This window comes from Mauremys mutica, chromosome 8 (assembly GCF_020497125.1).
Source record: "Mauremys mutica isolate MM-2020 ecotype Southern chromosome 8, ASM2049712v1, whole genome shotgun sequence".
In the NCBI taxonomy this organism is placed as follows: Eukaryota; Metazoa; Chordata; order Testudines; family Geoemydidae; genus Mauremys; species Mauremys mutica.
This window is the reverse complement of record NC_059079.1, coordinates 17,024,000-17,051,570: the sequence shown is the minus strand read 5'-3', so window position 1 is coordinate 17,051,570 and position 27,571 is coordinate 17,024,000. Positions and strand designations below refer to the sequence as shown.

The window sequence follows — 27,571 nt, the reverse complement described above, 5'->3', positions numbered from 1 at the left end:
TTAACCTTTTCGAAGCTTTCAGGACAGAGATTCCTTTGAAATTCAAGTCGATTGCATTTGTATGAAATAATGGGGGGGATTAAATGCAGAATTATTTCTTTCTTTCCAACATCATCCCCAATATTTTTGCACTCTCTTGTTTTTTCTGCTTCCATCAACCCATATCTAGCTAGTAGGGTAGTTCAGAGCTAAGACAACACCCAAAGAGTTGAGCAATTTAAGCCGTAATTTGTAGTAATGTGACTTTGCACTTTTGTAGTGTCGTCTATCAGGAAGTCAAAGCACCTTACAGCTATTGGCTAATTAATCTTGCATCACCCCATGAGGTAGCTGTTGTCCCCATTTGACAGGTCACCAAGAGGAGAAGTAGCAATGTGCTCCAACTCACTTGGGGAGTCACCTGCAAAGCTTCTGGATTTCAGTTTTGGTGCCAAACCATTAAACTAAACTCAACTCCCTATGCAGTTCCTCCTCTTATCATCTGTGTACAACCATAATAGGCGTCTAGCTCCCGACATTAATTTCCATCCCTGCTCCCAAATCAGCCAGACCCCACCACCCCGTTAGTAGATGAGCCAATCTAAAAATTGAAATGCAATTTGAATGGACTGAAAATGCAAAATTCTGCAGTATGCTAAAACATCACAGGAGTATCTGCTTTCATTAGGTGTCTTGTTTATGCTGCTCTGTGATCACTTTTCAAAAATAAACCCTTCATATAAACAAACTTGAGGAGGCTGAGCATTTAAGTACATCACTGATGCAAGCACTGTGCTCTTTACTCTGCTTTCCAGCTCCACTGGGGACCATTATAAATTCCCCTTTTATTACATAAGCCTTAAAACACATGGGAGCAAATTCCTCTTTTAGTTACACTGGTGTAAATACGGAGCAACTCCACTGACTACAATGGAGGAGCTCTGGATTTGCACCAGCGCTGCTGAGGACAGAATCTGGCCCATGAATTCCTTAGCTGCCGGGGAAATCCCTGAAAAGTGATTGTTCTATTTGTTTCATGGCTGTTATATTTAACTTCACAACAGAATGCCTTTAAACTTTACTGCCATCTTTAAATCAATGAACTGTATGCTTAACTAATTTTCTTGTGCACTGTATAATATAGAATCAATAATGCAGTTCTCAAATAATATATGTGCTTGCTCTCTCTTATTCTATTCATGTACATAGTAGAACTACAAATACCAGTGTTATGAAGCATATAAACTCATGCTGTAAATATAGGAGACAATTGGAAGTGGGACTATTTTACATATTCCAATCAACATCTTCCAACAGAGACAAAGAATCCCTGCAAATAACTAAACAGCCTCATTCTGAATTCCAATGAAAGGGCTGATATCTATTTACAGATCACACTTCTATCTAAAAACTTTTGAACTGACATTGTTACATGAAACAAATGAGATTGTTATAAGCAAAAGACACTGGTGAGAAAATCCTCTTTTTGAGCCTGTTTATTTTGTGCATTTGCCAGTCCTTTTTGTACCATCTGTTTCACGATAGTCAGTTTCCTCTGATTAGGAAGAACTTTCACACACCAACGGGAGAGAGATTTATTTTAAAAAATACAGAAACTTTAGGTTGTAAAAATCACACACACATGCACACAGAAAAGGCAGGAAAATGTAAGGAAGGTATAATATCTGAAACTTTTTAACTCATTTTCTGAAATGGATTGGATTTGGAGTTGACTAGGTCTCTTAAATGAAGAGAGAAGCATGGTACTTTCAGAATCTTTGAATGCGGATTATATCACAATTAGGCTTTAATTGCTCCTGTTGAAGACTATTGGCCAATGATGTCACTCCAGGGATGAATACGGTCTTATTTGTAGCTTTTCCACATTTCCACTCCTAGGTATTTGTATATTGGAGCTAGCTGTAGCCATATTTACTAACTTTTTGGGAAGCGGAAAAAGGTCTCAGCTTTGCAGGCAGAAACAGTGGACTGGATCCAGCTGTGGGGTTGAGGAGGAAGCACAGATGATTCTAAGCCACCTTTCCACCTCACCTCATCCACACTGGCCCCCTGTGTAATTCAGGGCTGTCACCACACCAACTGGAATAGTCTCCTGGAGGCCATTCTGCTTGCCCAGGATCATCAGAGTGCTGCATGCTCCGGCTCCCATTGTCCTTTACCCCCAAACACTGCTTGGATGTGGGGGGAAAGCTGAGGGTGGGTGATTTAAGCCCCTGGGGAATCTCCTATGTCAGGAGAATCTCTAGCTGGCCTTTTAGGGTGGTTTAAAGTCTCACTTGCGTAGTTGGAGCCATGTAGAATCGTAGGGTTGGAAGGGACCTCAGAGGTCATCTAGTCCAACCCCCTGCTCAAAGCAGGACCAAGCCCCAGATTTTTACCCCAGTTCCCCAAATGGCCCCCTCAAGGATTGAACTCACAACCCTGGGTTTAACAGGCCAATGCTCAAACCACTGAGCTATCCCTCCCCCGCAGATGACTTACCTAGGACTGATGATCTAGCCTATTGTGCTTAGGAGAACTTCCAGTTTGCATTGTCATAAAAGTCATCTAGATTTAAATTATTCAGTTAACATCTTTTTTCCAAGGCACAGAGAGGTAACCAAAAACTTTTATTTTAGCTGTTTCCTCGTTTCCCTCTCTGTAATAATATAGATGGTAATGAATGGGCTAGTGCTAATTAAAAGGCTATAATTCCAAGAAGGGGTGGTGATGATAATGAGGCAATAAACTGTGAGAACAAAGCTTGAGGGGTTTAATGACTCATCAACCCCTTGATGGAAATTTAGCCTTACAATCACTATCCATTCATTATTATCGGTGATATATGTTACTTAAAAAGAGAAATACACATTGAAAATGATGCCTGTCACTACACTCTCCCATTGTTTAAATGGCCATTATGCCTAGTACATCCATACTGTTTCTGGAGCTGGCATTCACCATTGCATTCCTAGAGTGTTCTGATCACTTGCTATACCTGCAGATTTATACATCTGGTAGCACAGCCCTTAGACTTGCAAGTGGCAAAGCTTACGTAAGTTGCATGTGAATATAAATTGTGACAGACTGGAAGAAAGGGGCCCAATGTTGCCTTTATTTAAGTCAATAGCAAGCCCCCGATTGACAATGGAAGTAGGATCAGGCCCTATATATTTTAAGAGTATAGGGTGCAGTCCTACAATGGGACACTAAAGCTGTGCTGTAGAGTGCCACAGGGAACCCATGGGGCATACAAGGTGGATCCCATTGCAGGCTGCATGCATGGATCTGCGGGTTTAGTTAAATTAAGATTATTTAGAGTGTAAAGTCTTTGGCATAGGGATCAGTCTTCTTCTGGGTCTTTCACAGTGCTGAGCACTCCATGGGTAGTTAGCTAGTAATGTTAGTCATAGTACTAGCAACAATTCTGCTTTCTCATATGCATTACGCTGTGGTGTCATTTTTTGGAGTACCAGGGTCAAAGTTGCCCATTGTAATGGGAGTCAAGGACTCTACGTAAAGTCTCAATGGGGCCCAGAAACAGAGCTCTGGCCATATGCACAGAAGGGAGCGCTGCTGTCCATTCTGAATGAAATGAAAGGAGCAGGGAGAAGAAGAAGGGATGCCAGGTGTTCAAAGCTTAATCCTGAAGCGTGGGGGGATCCAGGAGCTCTCAATAGGAATGACTTCCGAAGCCGATGCAACCAAAAGCATTTTAAATGGCCAAAGAATTGAGGCCCTTTCCTCCACCGTATTCTATTTGATTCTTCTTCTGCACTTCTGCACTTCCTGCTGCTGTGCAAATGCAAGGCACATTTTCACCTTGCCTTCTCTAATATAAATACATGTATATTTAGAAAAACACTCTACCAAAACAAGCCTCTTCACAGCACACATTTCTGGGAGAAGATGGAAGAACAAACAGCTCAAGACAGATGTTAGTCAGGTTGCTTAATGCACTACTGGAAGCCGCCCAGCAGGGCCATCCCTAGGGGAGTGCAGGGCCCAGGACAACCACCCCCCTCTGCCCCAGGCCCCATCCCACCCCTTCCCCCAAACTCCCGCCCCGCCTCCTCCCGCCCCTGCTCCAACCTCTCCCTGCCCCCATTCCACTCCTTCTCCCAACCCCTCACCCCGCCCTGCCTCTTCCTGCCCCTGTTCCACCCCTGCCCCCACTCCACCCCTTCTCCCAAAAGTCCCTGTCCCACCCTGCCTCTTCCCGCCCCTGCTCTGCCCCCTCTCCACCTCTTCCCCCAACCCCCCACCCCACCTCTTTCCGGCTTCTGACCTCTCCCCTGAGCAACACTGGGAGCCAGTGAGGCAGGGAGGAGTGGGGTGGGGTGGGCTGGGGCAGGGTTACTTGCTGCTGCTGGCGCCAGGCTCCCTGCTATCCCCCCCCAGACCCCCACGTCCCAAAGTATGGTGCTCCCCAAAGCACAGGGTCCAGGGTGGTTGACCCGGTCCGTCCTATGGACAGGATGGCTCTGCTGCTCAGATACTACAGTGATACGCGCAGTATAAGAACCTGCATAGAACAGACTAGAATAGTAATCTACTTACAGCAGCATCTCTTCTCTCTGATTGATAACAGGCACCTTTTTGGGCAGGATAGACTTTCTCCATCTCTGTCTTGCATCTGCTGTTCTCTTAGAGGTGCTAGCCCACTGGGGGCCATACGCAGGAATTTTTTGGGCCCCTGCTACACAACACATACTAAAAATGCAAATAGGGTCCCCTTGAGCTGCTTGGGCCCTAAGCAATTGCTTAGTCTGCTTATGCCTAGCGCCGGCTCTGATTGTGTGCATTAAAGAGACAGAGACATATGCCTTTCTGGAATTTTGTTGTAGCTCTCTAGCTCATTTATTCTATGTCTATCTAGTCCTTCACTGTCCATCGGCCCAGGTCCCAGTTACCTGGAGTAACTACAACTTCCACTGGTTTCCATAACCAATGTTGAGCTTTAAGCCTCTCCCTCTGGTTGCCGGGGCATTTTAGCTATTAGTCCCTGGAAAATGCCAAAGACTGAAGGAGCAGATGTGCTACAAGGCAGGGACCAGGGCAGGATGTTATGAGGTCTCCTTATAGTTGCTTCAAGGTTCTTGTGGAAGCTTTTGAACAGTATCCACCATGGCAATTTTGAGGTAGGGAGGTGGGTCCTACCCTGTGCCAGTTACATCATTGGCATGGTGAGAGGGGTAAAGATCTGCTGGCAGAGGATATTCATATTATAGGTGTTCAGAAAGCCCCCTAATCTAAAACAACTATAAATACTAATCTCTCTATGTAGCCCTAATATCTGTATAAAACTGGAATCCAATAGTGCCCAGCAAAATAGGACCACGTTGTGCCACAGTATGAAGAGCAGGACAGATCCCAGTATCTTATAGAACCTCCATGCATCTGACAAATGCAGCTATATTTACAGGCTACCACGTGCTGCAATTTGCACCTGTATTTTGGAAGGTGGGGTTGGTTGTACCCTTTGTGAAAAGCATCCTTGCCACTTGACACGCTGGGGCTTGGTTTTGTATTGGTAGAAGTAAACAGTCATTGAAAACTAAGCACTGGCATAAAATGGATGCTGCCCCCTTTGTAAGATTAAAATATACTTGTCTTGTTTGCATATACAAAGAGGGCATATGAGTAAATTAATGCTCATCATTGGTTATTTCATTATATTAAATTATATTTTTCTTTGTTGCCAAGAAAAGAGAGAATAATTCTAAACTGAATGCTCGTGTTGCCTCTCATTATCATTCATAATTTGTCATTGCGATAATTCACATCCCTTCACAAAATAGCAACATATTAGCTGGAGTTTTTAATTAAAACCCAACACCTGCAGGTGAGAAAACACAGATGGATTTGCTCCTCCACGGAAACACTCAGTTGCATGTGAACTGGCCACAGAGTCAAAGAGAGAATAGGTGTTAAAATAACACTCTGCTCCTCACAGTGACTCTATTCATTCCTATAGAAACAAACATACCTGCATGTGTACACAGCTTGCCCCGTAGATTTAACCGTTTTGCTGCTGGCTTTTTGTCAGCCGTAATGGTCTATCTTTGGTTTGGTTCTTCAAAACAGCGGCCATGAAAGCACAGTCCTGGTTTGGATTTGGGAACTGGATTCAGAGCCTAGTGGAAGATGGAGGATTTTACACTTTCCAAGTTCACCCTTCTTCCCTATGACTCCGTGGCTGGCCTTTCCCCCTTGTCTCACCCTGCTACTCCAGAACTATTAGCAGAAATAAAACTCAAACTGAACCCAGGCTCAGCACTGCAAAATGACATGAAAGAGGATGCAATATACCAGCCTCACCATTTCAGCATATGTGTGGCCATACAGTAAACCTGCCACCATACCTAGAAACAGGCTGAACACCAGCAGCACTACTGAACAGGGCGTGAAGACGAAAATGAACTCCTTGTCCAGTTTATAGAAGCAGAATTTCAGTAGGTAAAATGTGATTAACTATGTTGGTCCCCTCTCTTGTAAAAGGTGATGTGATTTTATTTTTTCTATGTAAAATAGGTTAATGTTTCTCTTAAGGCAGGAGAAAAGACAAGGAAAAGGCAATTTGTACACATTACATTTTTAAAACTATGTTAAAAGAAAATTATATAGCTCAAAAGCTAGGAATAATACATGTCGGGCAGGGTATATGTTGTCAATAGGAGTCTTTCCACTCACTCTAAATGAATTTTGATCAGGCCCAATATGTATAACTTACTTGCAAATCCTACCACCAACTGTTGTAACAGATAATAATACACTTATTACACTGATCTCATAAACCCCAGAAAAAGGTTAAATTCCATGAAAAATAGTCTTATTTCTCAAGTAGTGTAAGATGCTCTCCAAATTCACCAGTGCATTCATTTCATCATTCCTCACCTCTAAACAGTGTTTTAGGAGGATGCAGATTTCCATCTTCTCAGTCCAGTGTACTCTGCTATGTGAGATGCTCTCAGCAAGAATTGTTTTTGTAGCACATTTAGTGGTGAAACTATCTCGGTCATGTAATACAAAACTGCATGTGTTCCTTAGGCTATCACTGCATAGTATCGTATTAAGCCTGGCATTAACCTTTTCCCAAAATACTTGAACTACTAGGCACAGTCCAGAGAGATGTGTTAAGTTCTTCCCTTCCCAAAGTGTCACAAACAGGTGTCATTACCTCTGATCCCAGCTTTACATATTCAGCTGGGTATCCAGTAGACCCTGAAAATAACCTTCTGTTGGATTAATTGAAGCCCTCCATCCTCTGTTAACTTTGCAATTTCCCTCCAGCTTTTGATATCAATTGGTTTGTTGGCCTCTATCTTGTGCTATGGAATATTTAATGATCACAAGAGGTCAGAATTTCTATTATACAACTCAGCCAAAACTAAAGCAGCCTGTGGAAAAGTGGACTCACTATGGGTGTGCACATCCCCTATAGCTGGGTGAGGTGTAGCAGCTCTGTCTTCTCTTGTGCCTCCTGATGATGGTCACTGCAGTTCTGTATGGTCCATCTCTTCTTCTGACTCGACCCTCTATCCAGGTGATGGTTTAGTTCCACACCCCTTTTGGGGTACTACTATCCCAGGTTCACATAAAATAATATCTAGGGTTCAGTCTCTTCAACCCTTCTTGCTCTGGGTTTCTAAGACCCATGGGCCCTCAGCTGGGATCTTCAATGTAGACCACTCAAAGAAAATTCAGCTCAAATACTTCTAGTCCCACTTAACTTCCAGCAATTTACTGAAACCGGTCTTGGCCTTGCCACGGTGAGAACCCCTCAACTCCTGCCATCTCAGTACTTCCTGACTCTCAGTTCCATATTGAACCCTCTTTTGGACTCACTTCTCCTGGAGCCTTCACCTTTTAACTGTCCATACCCAGGGTTTCTGTGCCTCTAGTGGCATTCCCTGACATCCTCACCTTTCTGGGTTTCCTTTCCAGGTCCCACACCTGCCTTCCTCTGGGCTCAGCCTAATGCCTACAAAGTTCTTTCTTGCTCTTATTTCAGAGCACAGCCTCCTAGGGGTCTTCCTGGCTCAGGCCCCTCTTAGTCTAGTTCCAAGCCTTCCAGGCATCTCAACCTTTAGCCCAAGTCCTGGCGTCCTCTCCACTGCCAAGAGTTCCTTCCCTTATAAAGACCAATCTCCACCTCAGCTGGGTTTGGTCATGAATTATGTACCCCTCCAGGTGCAACCTAGTGGTCTAATTGGGCTAAGGTTCATGTTAACCCATGGTTAATCAGTATGGGGTGCATAAACCACATCACATAGCCCTTCTAGTACCACTGTGCCTCCTACTCCCACGCAGTGGTATCGTTCCACTGGTTACACAGAGGAAACACCAGTACCACTTTAGTGCTGACTCTGAGAGCCATCTACATCGCTACCTGCAGCATCTTCTTTCACCACTTGTGTTGGCCAAACATTATTCATGGTTCATGAGAATCTAACAAGACCACACCACCAGGTGGTATGGCTGCATGAAGGTCTGCTATTCTTTGGACATATTACAAAGCTCAGAGGTTTCCTAGTTGGGTTAATTCTCTTTTAGTTGTTTATAACTGTTAATCAATTAATTAAATTTATTCTGGGATTTTCAATGGGGTCTAAAGGAGTTAGATGCCCAAATTCCTTAAGGGCCTTTGCAAATCCGACCCTACGTATATACAATCAGCAGATAACTTCTTGTGTCAATATCCTAATTGAATAAAGGATTTTTTTTACTCTATTATGATAATGTTACATGGTTTACAGTCCTCTCTGTCTCATTATTATGTTTCATTTATTTATGGTCGCACCTACTATGTGTTAGGTGCTTTCCAAATACTCAGGGAGGAAAGTCTCTGATCCAAGGGGTTTGTAGTTTTAGGATCTAATCATTACTTTCATCTCTCTTCATTGTTCTTCATTAAACATACAAAGAATTACAACATTTACAGAAATCTTCCAGATGAAATGAATTTTTCTTTTAAAAAAATTATAGTATAACTTCAGGCCAATAAAAACTAGGAATATTTTTCATTACAAAAACAATTCTTGCATTTCTATGAAGCATTTTTACACCTCCAGAGAAAGCCACACAGTATTAGGAATAAGTGCACACTTTTTAATGTAAAGAATATGAAAAACATCTGGCATTTGCATTTCTTGCACATAGCAAAGCAAAACTAAATGGTGTTATGCAATGGATTAGGACATGCAAAAGAGAAGTGAATCTAAGCAGGCGAGTCACATCATTCTCTGCAGCAGCATCCTAAGTTTGTGAGACAGCCTCAGCAGGGGCTCCTTTCCCTGAGTACAGCACCGGGAGAGGCCTTTCCTGTTTCCTCTGCATATTCATAGGGTCCTTCAGAGATACAACAAATTTATGGAGTTGGATTTACTCCTGGACCATACCAGGTGAAAAGCAGGTGCTCCCCAATGACTGTCTCTGAAATAAATAGCAAGAAGAAAACTCTTGCTGAGAGGCCAGTGCACTGCATACCCAGGCAGTCTGCATATCAAAAGGGCAGAACACTGCACCAGTTGAGTCACACAGAAGACTCTTGTGGGATCCAATGGCCCAGTGGAACGCCCATTAAAGTCAATGAGAGTCTTTCCATTAATTTGAATCAGGAGTGCAGGCATAGATTTTGCGTGTGTGTGTTTAAGTACAGAGATCAGAACAGGTACCCCAACACATCTCACATAAACTAGTAACTCTCCCTGTGGGTGCATGGCACAAATGTAGCCGTTAAACGGCACCGCCAGTCAAACAGTTCTTCATCAGATCAGACTTTAAACTCACAACTCGCCACTGTTGCCAATACTGAGAATCTGTGCCAATCAAACTTACCAAACTCACTAACATAAAGGGCCTGATTCTCGTGTCATTTATACCAGTGGGAATCAGGGTAACGGCACTGAAATCAATACAGTTATACACTAATGGGTGGAGAACCAGATGTTTTGTCTTCCTCCTTTATTAGGCAGTGGTTAAAGATGGAAAGACAAATAATTCTATAAATTCTTTTACTTAACAGCCAAGCAAAGGGGGAAGCCTAAATATTGTACTAAATTGTTAGAGCTCATATTCTGTTCATCTGTCTTAATTTATGTGTTGTTTACATATACTGGCCATGCCAATTCTCACATTGGCTCACATCTTTGTCTCTGCTACACACCAATATGTAACTGAAGCCCCTAGATTCTTTTTTGTCTACTCTAATTTGATGGCAAAACTACTAAAATTCCAATGTGATTTCCATCTCAATCTCTCTTCTAACCCAACTAACGTGGCTAAAACATCCCAAATAGCACACCAATTCCCACTGTAATGAGATCTCAAACCAAGGTCCTTTCCACCCATCGCTAGTGTCTTTGAGGGCCTTATTTATATGAAGATATGTGCGCAATGGGTATCTGCAATGGATGCAGCTGAACTGGAGCTGAAAATGAGTTAATTGCAAGTATAGCGAGGACCAAACTATATTCAGCGTTGTTTCAGGAACAACTGTTGAGCTCTGTTCTGAATCTCCCCCACCATAGCCAATTTGCAGCCTTAGGCATTAGGTGGAAGATTCCTTGTCTAACAAAGCAGAAATTTGACTTATAACCTGGATGTGCAATGCATTCTAGTGTCTGGTCCATAATGAATTTAGTTATGGCTGCTGAAAGACTCCTTGCAGATTTCCTTTAGTGGAGACCAGCATTTCATAGTACAGTCACATGGCACATCCATTCCAGTCAAACATTTGAGAATTATAGAAGTATAAACTAAGCCATAAAGAGACCTTGCTGTAAACCAAGGCTTGAAATACGTTTTCACATACACTATTATTTAAAATCTGTGCAAGTTCTACTTATCCTGCCCATTGTGCTTCATTTCAGAATCTTGTGTTACGCTTTAAAAACAATGTGACTACATACTCTTCTATCTGTGCACTGAAGTTTACCCAATAATATATGAATGAAGAAGCATTATGTAGGATTTGGGGAGCATTCTGCTAGACTCCCTGGAATTTATCATCTTTGATCCCTGTTGTAAATTGATTCTGTCTACTCCCCTCCTAAAAAGGAAACATGCAGAATTTTTTAAGCCTGCCCAAAACAAGTTTGTTAAAGTTCCTAAGTTCCTTATCTAATCTATCTAAACACATACACGCAGTCACTGGAAAAATCTTATTTTAGGTACCCAACCAAAGGCCCTGCAAAAATTGATCAGGTAGAAAAAGTGGGTTTTTAATTTTTGACTCTACAGTAAATCAAATAAAATTGTGTTGATCTAGTGGGAATAATTTAAAGCGGTTGTTTAAGACATGGGGAGGTGGCCTTTAGTTCAGGTTTCAGAAATAACCATATAGTCACCAGCTGGGCTACTTGTCTGGTATAAGAATCTATATAGAATAGAATAGAATAGAATAGAATAGAATAGAAAGCGCTCACCAATGTAAATAAGGCGAATAGCAATGCAGTTATTCCAGGCTGATATCAGCGTGACACAGAAGAATCTGGGCTTACCATTGTTTTGGACACAGGTCATATCATTGTATGCTCTCCTAAGCTTCAGAGGGCCTTCCAGAAGGCCAGTCTACACATAAGACCTCCAGAATCTCTCTTCCCTTCAATATTACTTTTCCTTCTCTTCAAGACTAACTGGGAAATAGGCTCCCTGGCCTGTATAACAAGTAACTTAAGTCCAATCCTGAGCTTAGGTCACTGATAATAATAATCACACATGGGACCAGATCCTCAGATGGTGTAAATTAGCATAGCTCCATCAAAGTCACTAGAACTATGCTGATTTACACCAACCCAGCATCTGGCCCCCCCTCCTTTTTTTTTCTGGGAGATTTTCATCCTTTCCTGATTCTCCCTATGATGATGATTACTACACTAAGGCCCACAGTGTGCTAGGTGCTGTCCACACATAGGAATACACGGGCCTGGCTCTGAAGAGTTTATGCAACAAGGCTAGCAATTTATTTTATTTTTTTCAAATGAACTTGTTTTCCCAGATTTAGCTGCAAACAGGTTTATTGGCTTATGAGACATCACTTTTGGTGTCTGAAAAAGGAAATGAGCCAGGTTCAGCACATGCATTGGGTGAGGCTGGAATGAGGTGTAAATCAGTGCTGAGGATCTGACCCAATAGATCTCCGAACAGGCCAACTCAATACATAGCTGCCCCCCCCAAAATAATTACTACTTTGGCACTCAGCGGTCATTTTGCATTTAGATTCTTACCTAATTGCATGAAATTCCATAGGAAATGCTTCCAGGAAAGAATGAAAGTGTTTCGTCTGTGCAAGGCATTCTGAAACAGCCGTGCTAAGGGTGAACTCTGTGGCCTGCTCAGTCTATTTAGCAAGCTCTGAGATGTGTAAGTACATTATCTGCAAGGCTGGTAAAGAGCGCTTGGGGAGGATTTGTGGGTCTGTGGGAAGGACAAAGAAAAATGTTTTCTAATAAATTATTCACAATCTCACAATCCCTTTTGGGCAGATTGTTGCTCGGTTTGCCCCAATGCTTCACAGCCTTTCTCTCTGCATTCACATGCACATAGTTTCTCACCTCCAGAGAGCAGCAGAGATCTCAGGCAGGCTGCTGCAGCTAATGGTGGCAATTAATAACTTGTCATAATCCTAAGGATGAAAGGGAAGGCTCACCATCAGCAGTCGGGTCATGGCGCTTCTGTAAAGCAAATGAGGTGCAGGTGTTGTCCAGATTTAAGAGCTTTGCTAGTCTGTCAGTACACTGCAGTGCCAAGCCATAGACAGAGGATCACCCTACTGATACATAACTTACTGTACTAGTTTCCATGCTCCAGGTGCACTCACATTATACAGCCTTTCGTCTCCCCCCGCCCCCCCCCACCGTCCCCCATTGTTCATTAGAGCTGAAGAGAAAACCTCAGAACACTTAAATAAATCATAACACAGCACAGTCTATTCCAAACATGTAATTGCAGTATTTGCATACACAGGGCAGACTGTTGAAGCATTATTTTGCATTTGTAGACAGCAATGCATTTGGAACCGAATGTGTTATCTTTTTCTTTTAATTGAACGTTGCAGCGAAGCAGCAGCTTGGCTACCTAATAGCATTTTGGGTCCACGTTCTCTATTCAAGCTTGAGAAAATGAAACCTCATTATGCTTTTCGTTAAACAGCAAACTACAGAATCACTTATTTTTAGACAGCTCAGTTGCCTTTTCCCTTTTCCATTCCTGTGGGTCAGTTCTGCTTGAAATGAACCAAGTTTACAAATCTCTACTGGTTTGTACACTCCTATTATGCATACTAGGTTATGCATTTGTAACTGTCACACAAGTCAGGGTGATACAGCACTCTCATCTGACCCTATTCATTTAAATGGGTGCGTCTTGTTGACATTGATTCATGTTATAAGTTATATCAATGCATTATAATCTTTTTGTGTCACCCCACTGGTTATTTCTACTAAAATGTTGTGAATAAATGCCGGCAATAATGGTCAGTAGGATTTGAAACTGTTTTAAGGGATGTGGAGTCCATCTAAAGTCCTGGGGCAGTGTATTATCTGTCCCCCTTTACTCCAGAAGACAATTAACATGCAAAGTAGTCTGTTCCGGCATGTTTGTGTGTTCAAGATTCTGCTTACCAGCTTATTAATAATTTGGGGCTATGCATTGCAAATGTATATTGTGCTAAACTAAAGGGATAAGTAAACACGATTATGCATGCATGTAGGTCTTTATCAAGGTGTGGTTGATAATGTTTTAAAGCAGAACTATTTCTCATGAAAATAGCTCCTCTTAATAGCCTCTGTCTTTTTATTGTGCTTCTTAGTGAAACATAAATCACTAATATGTTTTCAGCTGCAAACTACTCTCTTTTTCCATTGTATTCACAGATTTAGTGGCATTTCAAATAGATAAACACAAGCAACATCTATCAACACTACAAAAAGGGGGCCTTAATCAAAGCTCCAGGTCCCAGGTCTCAGCATCTCCATTTACCTTGAGATAAATCCATTGGTGTGACCACCACTGCACAGGGTGACAAATCACCCTAGTCAGCTGAGCAGTGCAAGGGCTTATTGGCCTTTCTTTAAGTGGTCTTACCCTTCAATGAAAAGGATGGTGCTTGTCAAGCAGGGCCAGATTAAAGTTAGACAAAAAGAAATGATCTGTTATTAGAAAACTCCAATTGAGAATCACAAAACAAGAAAGAAATATGAATAAGAATTTACAGTCAGCATGCCTGAGCCCTCGCTGAAATTAACTTTAATTACTTGCGTGGCTCAATACATTATGAATGTTGAGATAACAAGGCATTAACATTATATTAATAAGTGGCTGGAGGAGTGGTGGCTGCAGTGGGTACCGCAGTGGTGGGGCTCAGATGTGACTTTGGATGTTATGCTGTCCAGGCTGGTGTAGTTCCTGGAAGTGACCTGATTCAAGTGCAGGAAAGAGGGCAGTGGCCACTTACTGTATAAGAACCTCCAGGCACTCACTCAGTGTTGCCTCAGCCTCAGAAGAGGTCCCATGCCATTCACCTGTTTGAAGGAGGCGTGCTCATGAATGGGAATCTGGAAAAGAGAGGGTTAGGGCTCCCAGAGGGGAAAAGTTCAGGTTCCCAGGGGAAGTGGTTAGGAGATACTTAGTCAGGGCTGAGTGAGCATTTTAGCTAGTTTTTGGTTTTTTTAAAACAAAAACGACAAGTCTATAGATCTAGATGGCCAACATACGGCTCTTCAGAAGTTAATATGCAGCTCCTTGTATAGGCAGCGACTCTGGGGCTGGAGCTACAGGCCTCAACTTTCCAATGTGCTGGGGGGTGCTCACTGCTCAACCCCTGGCTCTGCCACAGTCCCCACCCCCATTCCATGCCTTCCTGACCCCTCTCCTGAGCCTGCTATGCCCTCGCTCCTCCCCGTCCCCCCCAGAGCCTCCTGCACACCACAAAACAGGTGATCGGGAGGTGCAGGGAGGAAGTGGGAGGTGCTGATTGGTGGGCAGGAGGCGCTGGGAGCCAGGGGGGAGCTGATGATGCATTACTGTGGCTCTTTGGCAATATACATTAGTAAATTCTGGCTCTTTCTCAGGCTGGCCACTCCTGATCTAGATCTACACATACACAAACATATATATATACACACCCAGAGAGACAGACAGATAAAACTTAACAATAAATTAGCCAAATCCCCCAAAACATCATTAAATTATCACCCTAAACAATGGGTCAAATTAATCTTGGTGTAACACCATTGAAATAATTATATCAGGAATTAATATGGCCCATTATATCTTTGTTGAGCCAAATAAAAATGGACTGAGTTTCAGAGATGTCAGTGAAAAATACAGAAAGAATTTTATTTCCTTTAAAAAAAAAAAAAGGAAACGACCGAGCAAACACCAGCTAAAAAAATTCACACCAAACATCCTTGGGAAGCTGGGCAAATATTTGCCCATCCAATTGATCTGTTTGCTAAAGAAATTCACACTGAGGCTCTAGTGAGACAATAAGAGAACGGAAGAAGAAACAGTTCATATTTAGGGTTATTCATCCGGCCAAAGTGAAAGTTTCTTTCTCACTAACACTGAGATCCAGGCATTTTAAACACAGCGAGGTTTTTTTTTCTGATTTGATTTTGTAAGTGCAATCTCGTCATTGTAAAATATTTAGAAAAACTACAGTGGAAAAATTAATCATTTAATTTTTAAAATGCCTACAGAGAGGAGCACAGGTACATTTTCAATTTGTCCAGATTTCTGAGATTAATTGCTAACAGTACTCAAGGGAAACTGCACTAATTATAAATAGGGTCCTGACAACAGATAGATTTTTAACATTGTAATAATACAAGATAATTATTATACTTTATATGACAATATAGAATTACACTGGCATATACACACAAAGGAAAATATATAGAGTACTTTTATTTAAAGATCTATATGCCGAGATAAATATAGTATTTGTATCCAAAGATCTCAAAGCACTGTATAATAGTGAGTAAGAATCATAATTTCTTGTTCTTAAAGATGGAATAAGGAATAGAGAAGTTAAGGGACTTGCCCAAATTCACAATGCAAGTCAGTGGCAGAGTCAAAGTTAGAACCAGGTCTCCCGATTCCTAGACCTGTGCTTAATTCATCAGACCAATTGTGCTGATCCAGTTTGTATATATGAAATATTACAAAATTAATATTTGTACTGGATTTTCACTAAGGGCCAGATCCAAAGCCCAAAGAAGTCAATGGGAGCCTTTCCATGGACTTAACTGGACTTTGGATCATGCCATAAGACCCCTATCCTGCAGTACTTACTTCAATGGTAATTCTGCCTGAATTAAGGCTTGCAGGATTGTGGTTTATTCTACAAATGCTTACTGTCCCATTTCATTCATGTGTAAATATATGTACAGAGATGTAGTCAGATTTATCAGCTCAAGGCAACTAATGCCTAAGATGCACAAGAGGAGAAAGTCCCTTCTCTCCAGCACACTTACGCAGGAGCAGCTCTCAAGTGTGTGGCTAATGCTGCTTATTGTCCTCGACACAATGCTGCCCTCCACCATTCCTGGAGCACAAGGAGCACTTCCTCTACATCGCAGCCCTGCAGATGCTCTCAGGGCCGTAATCTGGTTTCTCCCCTGCTTTGAAGAGATAAAGTGCTATATAAGGGCTAAAAATCATTGGCCCAGATTTATAGTGGGGGCCAAGGAGTACACGGCACAATTCAGCAAAGTGGTTATGCAAAGGTGGCTTTAAGCCAGATTATCACTCCCTAAATCCTGGCCTGGCTCTGTGCCTTGTCAATGCCCCCAAGTAAATTAGAACCTCAAGGCTACTCTAATTTCTGCCAGCTACCAACGGCTCCAGTGACAGATGGGGCTTGCCAAGGTGCAGGGAAGCTTTTTCAGGCCTCATATTCCCCAGTCATGTCCCCTACATGCTGACAGTCAGGAGTGGGGATGGCATGGGAGCCACAGCTGTGTGCCACTAGAGAACCCCCCTATACTGGAGTGAGGCTCTGTAGCCAGGTGTGCTAGATTCAGGGCTGCTTTGAGCCAGTGTGTAGCAAAGCAGTCGCACCAAAGTGCAAAATCTAGCGCATTAAGTCTTATTATTATAAAGCTTTCGTGTGAATTACTAATGAATTATTAAGATGCTATTTATTGAGGTTATTTTAAATGTATAAGAAACGTTTACCAATAAATATCCAGCGGTGAGACATAAAATCCCAAATAATGCTGTTAATTACATGCAGTGTAGTAATTATTGAATTAAACGTGTAGTATACATATGGGCACACCTAAGCTCTAATGCTTATTGTATGGTAATTTAGCATACATTGATTAATGACATTTTTACTAGGAAATAATGGTTAACTATCATTTGGGATTTAATATACAATGATTGCTGCACTAAGTCTAGCTGAAATCCTTATGACACAGTAGTTAAAGTGTGACTGATTATTCTGTGCATTAGGTTGAAAACAATTATTAGATCTCTGATATTCATTGAGAAGACTGTCATAACTTCTCTTTTTTCCCCTACAGAAGAAAATTCTTCTGTGTAACAGAACTGTTATTGATAGGTTATAAGCACCCCAGGTTTTTGAGCATTATGTATCTCATTGTAGCTCTCACTTCTGAGCCATGGAATAGCAATGATGGATAACATAGGGAATAATGAATGATCCCTTACTGAATGCGAGGCTATAATTCAGTCTCGGGGTTCAGCTTACACCATAAAGTGTGAGAAAACAGCTCACGTGGTTTAGGTGCTGAATCACAGTCATTGTATTCATTCTTGGATGAAGGCCAGTTTGGTGGGTCAGACATCACATCCTACTCCCATGCATGAGTGTCTGTCTTAGATGCGACCTCAGGGCTCTAATTCCCCAGGTAGATGCTAGCTGTGTCACATAGATGACATACTTGGTCTCTTAGAGGCGAGTGTGTGGCAGCCATGCTGTTCTGACAGCACCAACCTAATTCACACTGAGTAGCACCTCAGAAATAACATTGTTAAAAAGGTTGGTGGATGGAGATTCAGACCTATCCAATCCCTGACAAGTGGAATTCTCTTTGAAAAATGTGTATTTATCCTCTCTCGCTCTCTCTTTCTTTCTGGGTAAGGAATAAGTATTGTGGAATAAGTGGGTTCAGGAACAGCTGGCATAGGGTGACCAGATGTCCTGATTTTATAGGGACAGTCCCGATTTTGGGGGCTTTTTCTTATATAGGCACCTATTACCCCCCATCCCTGACCCAGTTTTTCACACTTGCTATCTGCTCTAAGCTGGCAAGAGTGAGGAGAAGAATGAGAAGTGCTTTAAATAATTAAATAAAAAGTGACACTAAAAAGGCATATACCCAACATCGCTTTGATTATTTTGCTTTCATGTTACTTCGCTTTAGCCCATCCTTTGTTTAAAACATTTGTGTAAGCACAACCAGCTGTGTGCGATTCCTTAGATCAAGCAGCTAATGCTTTTAGCTCTGGAGGTCTGCAGTTCAACCCCTGGTGTGTCAACCAACATGGCAGCTAGTACATAAGCTTAGGGATCAGTCTTCCTTAATGTCTATAAAGCACCTACCACACTTTGAGTGCTAAATAATAGAAGAGTTTTTTGTAAGGAAGCCACTTAATTCCTCCCTCCAGCCAAAAGGAATGAATCACCTTTGTCCCTGTCATTAGTAAAAGAAGTAAGACAAAACAATAACCACTAATGCAAATAGAGGGAGAATCCTCAAATATACCATTCATGTTAAGAGGGTGGGAAGAAATCTTTTGCTTTATGGGATGATTAAAGGCAATAACACATTCTGAAGCACAGATACGTTGGAATAAAGATACTTGCAATTTATTTCTCCCAGCATGTAACAAAATTCTTCCTACCTAGAAATAACTACAGTACCAGAACAACCAGCACGTTTCCTGGATTATTTCATATTCTGAAAATGGCCCTGTTAGTACTAAAAATGTAACTACAAATATTTATGCTGATAGGGAAACCACTATCATTATTATTATACCTTAGAATAGATGTCAAGCAATTGGAAAATGTAATAGGTCATTGGAGGTAGAGAAGATTTTCCTTAGAGCCTTGAATTTGTTGCATACAAACATACAAGTGAATTTTCAAGAGTTAATTCTATTCTGAAAGGCCACCACTTTATTCTCCTTTAAATCTCTCCTTAAAACTTAGCTCTGCTGCCTACAAGTCACTACCATTTCGCACTAGTTGGCCAAATGGAGCGTTCAGACTTCCATTTTCCTGATGGTGCATATGATGAACTCTTTTCATTTTGTTACTGAATCCTCTCACCCACCCTGTTTATCTGTCCTTTCCACCCGGTGCATCCAGTCTGACATCTAGAATGTAAATTCTCTGGGGCATGGATGGTTTCTGTGTGTCTTTGCAGAACCTAGCACCAAGGGGCCCTGATCCTTGATTGAGGGTCCTAAATGCTACCATAAAACAAATTAATTATAATTCCAAACCCTGGAAAACAAAATTTAAGGTTTGTTTTTCACAAATCCATTCAAGAACTAAACCCTATAGGGTTCTGAATGATCACCCTACCACAACACACTTGTGCAGCCACAACCAGCTGCACGTAGGAAACGTGAAAAAGCCACAACAGAAGTCAGGGCTGCAAATACAGCCCTAAGGTTTTGAGCACTTCAGTGCTACGGAAAAGTCAGTGCTGCTCCAAAGGAAAAGCCTCAAGGAGCAAGAATGCTGACTGGATAGAATACGTCAGGTTTTTTAAGTTTATTGGTACAATAAACGGTCATTCTCTATATAAATCCCGAAGAAGGCCAGTTTCTCTAAACATTGACTCTTCTGTTTCACCCGGCTGCTTTAAAACAGAACAAAGAGCATTATGCAGTTACAATAACATAACTTGCTAGTAACGGTTACATTTTCCTCTGTTTATTTAGCTAATTTAGGGAGATTAATTTGATAGTGTCTTTTCTGCCATAGTCACACGCCCATCATTTTTATACAAGTACATGTATTACTGTTGTTCAATTTATATACTATAGATTTTAGAATGGGTTGGGTATAGAATAGGATTGGGTAAAAGGCTCAGGGCTTACAAATGTCCAGGAAATTTTCTTGGCAAATGCACAAGATTAGAGAAAGAATGGCTATGCCAGGTTTGATCTGAGATAAAAAGGTTGGCAGTACATGTTTGCTTTGAAAATGCAGGAGAAGCAGCACAACACAACATTTAATGTCACCACAATGATTAAACACTGTGGGTTCAAAAGGAGAAAGATGTAAAATATGCTGGAAGAGATGGTTTGCTGTTATGCATGATGTAACAAAAGTATTATGGTGTATACGATGGAAAACCAGGAGGTGATGGTGGTGAGCTTGACCAAAAATGTGGGCTAAATGTGATGTAAATCTTGGTGCATGTATGATGCAAGTGAAAAAGGATTATGCTACATAAAACATTCACATAGAAAAGGAAATTAAACAGTGAACTCTTCGGGGCAGGGACTGCATTTTCAGTATGTCTGTACAGCACCTTGCATAACGGGTCCCCAGCTTGATTGGCATATAGGAGCTATTGCACTATAAATATTAAATAATAATGATGATAGTGATGATGAAGTGAGTGTGGTTTATATGATGGGAAAAAGACTATGGGGGAGACTGTCTGAGAGAGAGGGTTAGATATTCTGGGAGGAAGAGGACAGATGGGGTGTGTATGTCTGAGAGACAGTTACAAGACAATAGTATTGCAAAAAGTATCTGAGAAAAAGTCCAAGGAATATGTCCTAAACTAGATATGATCCGTGTACCTTCCTTGCGTAACTGACCATTGAATATCAAGCTTCTTTCATGCACGATCCTTGCATTTTTGCCAGAATGGGTTTGCAGCTCTCCAAATATATTCAATAAGTGATTAATATGGCTTATGCCATTCGGCAAATCAAAAGAAAAATATTTAACACAGTTGAATTGTTCTGTCAAAACAAAACAGTAAAACAGGCCGAATTCAGCGTAATTACACCAGAGATGACTTTGGCCTCATGTCTTGGGTCTATAAAGTCCTTTACTTTTTGAGTAATCCATAGAAATGATAAGTAATATTATTTATAAAATGAATGGCTCAGAGGAACCAACTGATTGCTTTTATTTGCTCTGGTTTAAATAAATCTTGTAACAAGGGGGAGTTTTATTTGGTACCCAACGTTTCAGTGATCTTCCTTAGCGGGCATATATTTTTCCAGACAAAGAATAGCTAAGACTCGCTCCATGCTTCAGGGATACGTTTAACCTTTCAGAACTTAGAACTACTCCAGAGCTACAGCAAAAGCTGTTGTTTTTCTTCAGACATGAGTTCTTTTGCTTTTGCTTCAAGGCTAGTAAACCATTTTTATTTAAATTATTTATCTAGCATGTTAGGCTTTAAAATTATTCCCAGAATGGGAAAAATATAAATGTAATATTATCTCAGGTAAAACTATCCAGGGAAGAAGGTTGGTCTTGTGGTGAAGACATAGGACTGGAAGATAGAAGACCTAAATCCATACTTCAGTGTCTAACTTTAGCCACTGAAGGTTGAAATTTTTGGCCTAAATCTTTCTGTTTCAGAGTCTTCCTCCATAAAATGAGGTTAAAAATGTGCCTACATACAGAATGGTTAATTAATTAATGTTTGGGAAGTGATTTGGTGTCTTCAGAAGGAAGGTGCTATGTGATTACAAAATATTATAAGTAGTAAAATACTCTAAGGGACATTTTCAAAGTTAGCCCACCTTTTCACTTGACATGCAAAATTCTTCTCTTCAATCTGAGCTTCCCCAGAACTGAAGAACTCGCACTTTCCCAGGACTGAGAGTGATGTACGTCTGGTGCTAACTCTTTGCACAGTGGTGAATTTTACCAGGAGAGCATCAGAGGTATTATCCTGAATCCCACCCAAGTTTACAAAAGGCATTAATCCAGAATTTCTTACTCTGGTAGTTTCTTCATGGCAGTATCCCATCCAAGACATGTTAACAACTCCAGTTTGTGCAGATTTAGCTGCGTCACTGTGTTTTAGTAAGAGGAGTTTCTTGCAATTCAAGCATCAGAAGCTAAAGGGAAATCAATATGCCTTTACCCAGGCTATCAAAAGTGCTGAAGATATTTAGGTCATTAAATAGCAACGGGCACAAATAAAAACCAGTGTCTCACATCATTAGTAGTAAAGATGCTGTTTAGTTTTATTTCCTAAGTCACATGACATAAATAAACTGCCTGGGAGATTATTTGTCAGAGACGTGGAAAACTGATTCAGCAAAAATGCAGTGAGGAGGGAAAGTCAAAGACTGGACAGATTTCAGTGACATCACTACTCACTGCAGACTTAGTTTATTGAATTTAACTTTTATATGCCCTATTAACATTTCATTTGCATACAAATTGCACTAGGTAGTGACTCTAAATCCATACAGTCAGCAGTCCTCCTTAGCAGACATAGGTGTGGTACAACGACAATTTAAAGCACTCTTAACATTTTATAGGAAGATGCATAACTTCTTGGTGAATCTACTTTCATAATGATTCCACAGACTTATCTTTTTCCTCACAACACATTGTGTCAGGGTTTTTTTTTTAGATGACTTAAGTGTTCCAAGATAAAGTGTAAGAGCTTGGATGCTGCGGCAACTCCTTGCATGGAACTCCCATTAAACTCAATGGCTTTGTTTACACCAACCCTTTTCCACACCAAATTTTGCTCCATTGCTGATGCTGATGTATTTCCAATGGTGGGAGAACTAATTTGACCAAATCATTGGCTGAGAAGGTTTTTACCTAACCCTGCTTAAAGATGACACAGTGGCAATGCGACAGAAGAGATGCTGTCTCATGCTATTGCTGCCGCTGGGGGAACTAAATTGGCAGCAACCACGGAGGGAAATTTGGTGGTGAAAAAAAGCTAGGGTAGACACAGCCAAAGGAAGGTATGCAATGGCTGTACAACAGGACAGCATAATCCAGTATGTTTTCTGTGAATCCCAGGATAGCTCCCAGCTAGGTTTTATGCACCACCTTTTAATTTATTTTAAGTTCAGCTAATTTTCTTTTGAGGTTAAATAAACTAAATACACATAACAAGACGTTAGAGGACATGATAGAAATAATAATAATGTTACTATAACTATAAACAAAATATTCAGAAAATGTAATAAATAAAGTTCATAAAGTGGGTATTACACCGCGGTTGGTTGAATAATCATCTTAACACAGGCCATAGAACGTCTCCAAAATGATTCCTGGAGCAGATGTAGAAAAACATCCACTCTTGATTTTCAAATGATCAGTGGGGAGAGTCCACCATGTCCCTTGGTAAATTGTCCCAGCGTCTAATTACTTTCACTGTTAGAAATGTATGCCTATTTTCAGTCTGAGAATAAGAGTGTCTACACAAGGGCTCTACTAATATAACCATATCAGGTCAAATTCATACCTAAGCTTATGCCAAAAAACCCAACCCATTCTTGTGTAAATAGGGTCCTGGAAATCAGACCGGGTCCAACTGGAGATTGGAAAGCATTAATACATTATTCAGGCTCAATCTACAATCCCAGAATAGCTGGATAGTTTTGCTAAAACAATCAACACTTAATAGCTGGTGACATTTACATTATCCTCATTAGGCTTCAGAGTCCTGGGAGTGGTGGACACCTCATGCCTCTCTTGGAAATATTTATTTCATTTCTCTCATGGCAGGTTCAATAACACAGCACTGCCAGAGGTTTCATTCAGAAAGGATACACACAACCGTATAGGCTAGATTTTTTTTTTTTAACTGAGAACTTAAATTGTGCAGAAACTGAGGGGAGCCACTGGAGAAATGCCAACATTGCATACCCCCAACCATACAAAAAGAAGAGAATACTGGGACATGACTAAGATGTGAGGAGTAATACATGGGTCATAATGAGGAAGTGAGTAGGGTGACCAGACATCCCGATAAAATCGGGACCATCCCGATATTTAGGCGTTTGTCCTGAAGATTGGTCAGGACGCAATTTGTCCCAATATTTTGCGTTACTCTTTTTTTTTTTTTTTTGCTCCCCCGGCGACTCCCTCCCTCCACCTCCCATGTGTCCCGATATTTTCTTCCTCTCATCTGGTCACCCTAGAAGTGAGAGAGAGAGAGAGATGTCTACATTCCAGCCGTTACAGTGACACAGCTGCAGCTCTGTAGTGTAGACACTTCCTACAGCAAGGGAAGGGTTTTTTTCATCAGTGTAGTTAACCCACCTCTCTGAAAGGTGGTAGTTAGGTTGACAGAAGAATTCTTCCATCAGCCCAGCTTTGTCTACACGGGGGGGACTCAGTTGACCTAAGTCACACAGGGCACAACATTTCCTATAACCCTGAGCAATGTAGCTAGGTCAATCTAATTTTGGAGTGTAGACCAGACTAAAGATAAGGGCATTAGGATAAGAATATCATCAAATAGAAGATTGAAAATAAAATGGGAGAAGCAGGAGGTGAAAAAGCAATAATAGGTAAGTATTAGGGCTGCTAGTTTTAGCCTTGTCTCCCCAAAATCTGGGCATCCAGGGGAGCAATCCTCTGACTCATTTAACATAATTAACACAACACTTGGCCTAAAGCCAAACCTGTGCCATTGAACTCATAATGTGGCGTTACTGCTTCGCATATAGGATAACAAAACAACTGTTAATGGGAGTAATTAAGAGTCCTGGGGGTGATTTATGCCTTTTGTTACTGTTCAAGTAGAGTAAGTGCTAAGTTTCCAAAGACAATTATTAATGATACAGGTGAAGAGACTCTAATCATCAGGCCCAGCTGTGAGACGGAGCATTTGATTTTTAGCCTTCAAAATTCTTAATTGGATTTAATGGAATCCTTGCAGATGAGGATTTCATACAGGGCATCAACACGTCCAGAATCTTTGGTTTGAAAAATATCAAACCTTTTTAGGTGACAAAAATATCAAACCTGTTTAGGTGACCTAAAAGATGACAAAATGCCAGGATCGGGGAGCAGATGTGCCAGATATGCAGGTTATAACTTTGTATTGCTGATTCTTTGCAGAAATTTAAGAAAAACAGCATATTCATTTATTGGCTAATGAAGATGACATAATACTAGTTTAGCACTTACCTTCCATACCACTTTTGGGCGGAAGATCTCAAAAGGCTTCATAAGTATTAATTAATTAATTGTCACAAAATTCCTGTAATATTTATCCCTACAGTTAACTACAACCAGATGACCCAATGTTAAACATGACAGTCCCTGTCTACATTGAGTGCTAAATCAATCGTGTAACTTACCATGGCTCCTGTATACAACCTAATTGCTAGTGAAGACAAACCCTGAATTACTCTGGATTTACACTCATGTAAACACTAATTTGTTTCCTCACCCTAAATTTGGAGGACAGGAACATTATGAGGCTTAACCTATGTTTGCCTGTGGCACAGCTAGGATTTGAACTCAGATCATCTGAGTCCTAGTCAAGTGTTTTAACTACAAGAGGTGCCTTTTTCTGTTAAATTCTGATTCCGTCACCACATACATGCAGGTGGCCCTGAAGCCATGGTGAGTGCTGTGGACTTCAGTGAGTCTCAGTGCAGGCCCATGAATCTGCTCATGCACATGAGTTTTCAGAATCAGGGCCTACGTTTATAAATCTGATTGAGATCCTTGGATGGAAGAAGACAGAGAGGTGTAAAGTACTATTACTACGATAGTATAAAATATTGAGTATCCATTAGTTTTTTTGAAGAATTAGAGCACAATCAAAATGCATTGTCATCCATAAATGAGAACATCTATACACACTGCCAAAAACTAACTAAAACTTAATGTTAAAACATATTTATAAAGAGAGAGAGTGTGTGTGTGTGTGTGTGTGTAAAATGCCCTCCAGGAAAGAAGAGGATGTATTTTAGAACAGGCGGGACGTGATAGTCTGGAAGCTGGGAGTGCAAGATGCAATCTCTCTCCATGGCTGGCAAGAGCATGTCAGACTTAATGGGATTTTAAGAGAAGGAACCTCTTGCAGGCTCCAGGGACTCCAGTAAGGTAGCATTAAAAACTTTACTGCCATTAAATCTTGGAAAGCTGTAGATAATTTTGCTTGAAAAGAACGTGGCTGCTGGTGTGGTTAAAGTGATATAGAAAAATCCACTGAGGAGGAATCCCTCAATAAAACTGAGACAATTGGGGCTACAATGGAAGCAGTTGCTAAGGAAAACATCATTTGGAAGAGAAGATTGGAGAGGCTGGAGAGTGACAGAAATAGCAGAATTGTAGGATTGCTAACAGCTGCTGAGGGAAATGCTGAAAAGACTATTGAGACTTTATTAACTGCTACATTGGGGAACAGAAATAATCCTCCTTGCAGGTAGAGAAAATGCCTGTCAGAGACCAACTAAAGGTTCTGCATTAGCTGATACACCAAAGAAGATAAGTAAATCCTTTCTCTCCTTGTGAACTGGTGGAGAGGAGCAGCTGGCCCACCACCAACAAAAAAGTCTTCCAGACGGCAAACTTTTCCACATGAGACTTTCCTCTCAAGGTTTAAAGTGCACAAGAAATAAAACAAATGTGTTTTATAGAAACAGAAATGTAAGCAGAAGTACAGAATACAACCCAATCCACCATAGTGCTCTGTCTCTTCAAAGGCTTTTCTCCCCTTGGATCCCTGGAATACTAGCAAAGTGGCATTCGCTGACTTTCCTATGGGAGTATGTCTTTACTGCACAGTTAACTCAGGCTCTCATTCAAGCCATGTCTACACTACAAACTATGGTCAATTTACATTGGTGTAAAGCCGCTGCAGTTAGTATATCGCTCATGTGCATACTTGGCTGCTTGCGATGGCGCAGCCAACGGGTACAATTTTTTTCCCTCCTCCTTGTAACAACCTTTTATGTACTTGAAAACTGTTATGTCCCCACTCAGTGTTCTCTTTGCCAGACTAAACAAATGCAATTTTTTCAATCTTCCCTCATAGGTCATGTTTTCTAGACCTTTAATAATTTTTGTTGCTCTTCTCTGAATTCTCTCCAATTTGACCATATCCTTCCTGAAATGTGGCACCCAGAACTGGACACAATACTCCATTTGAAGCCTAATCAGCATGGAGTAGAGTAGAAGAATTACTTCTCATGTCTTGCTTACAACACTCCTGCTAATACATCCCAGAATGATGTTTGCTTTTTTTGCAACAGTGTTACACTGTTGACTCATATTTATGAGTCATATCATATTCATAATAGAACAGAACTTTAAAATTAGAACAGTAGAAAACACGTGTGTCCATTTGAGTCCATTTCTTTCAAAGGTACACCCATCATGGTTCTCACAGGTCTGCGTATGTGAAGCTGTGATTCTCTTTACTGTCCCCAGCATGGAATGGTAGGGGTAGGGATGTGGCCCATGAAGCCACATGAAATGCTGGGGGCTGTATGGCGCTGCTGCTATGGGAAGGGATAGCTCAGTGGTTTAAGCATTGGCCTGCTAAACCCAGGGTTGTAAATTCAATCCTTGAGGGGGCCATTTAGGGATCTGGGGCAAAAATCTGTCTGGGGATTGGCCCTGCTTTGAGCAGGG

At 41.1% G+C, this 27,571-nt stretch overlaps 1 long non-coding RNA gene across 1 annotated transcript; it reads right to left on the bottom strand.

Annotated features, from left to right (window-relative positions):
• Nucleotides 1-12,258: 12,258 nt before the first annotated feature.
• Nucleotides 12,259-16,559, bottom strand: LOC123375614. Its single transcript, XR_006581529.1, has 3 exons — nt 16,461-16,559; nt 12,537-12,656; nt 12,259-12,399 (listed from the first exon to the last, which is right to left on the bottom strand). It is a non-coding gene; the product is annotated as an uncharacterized LOC123375614 (long non-coding RNA).
• Between the last annotated feature and the right edge of the window lie 11,012 nt (nt 16,560-27,571).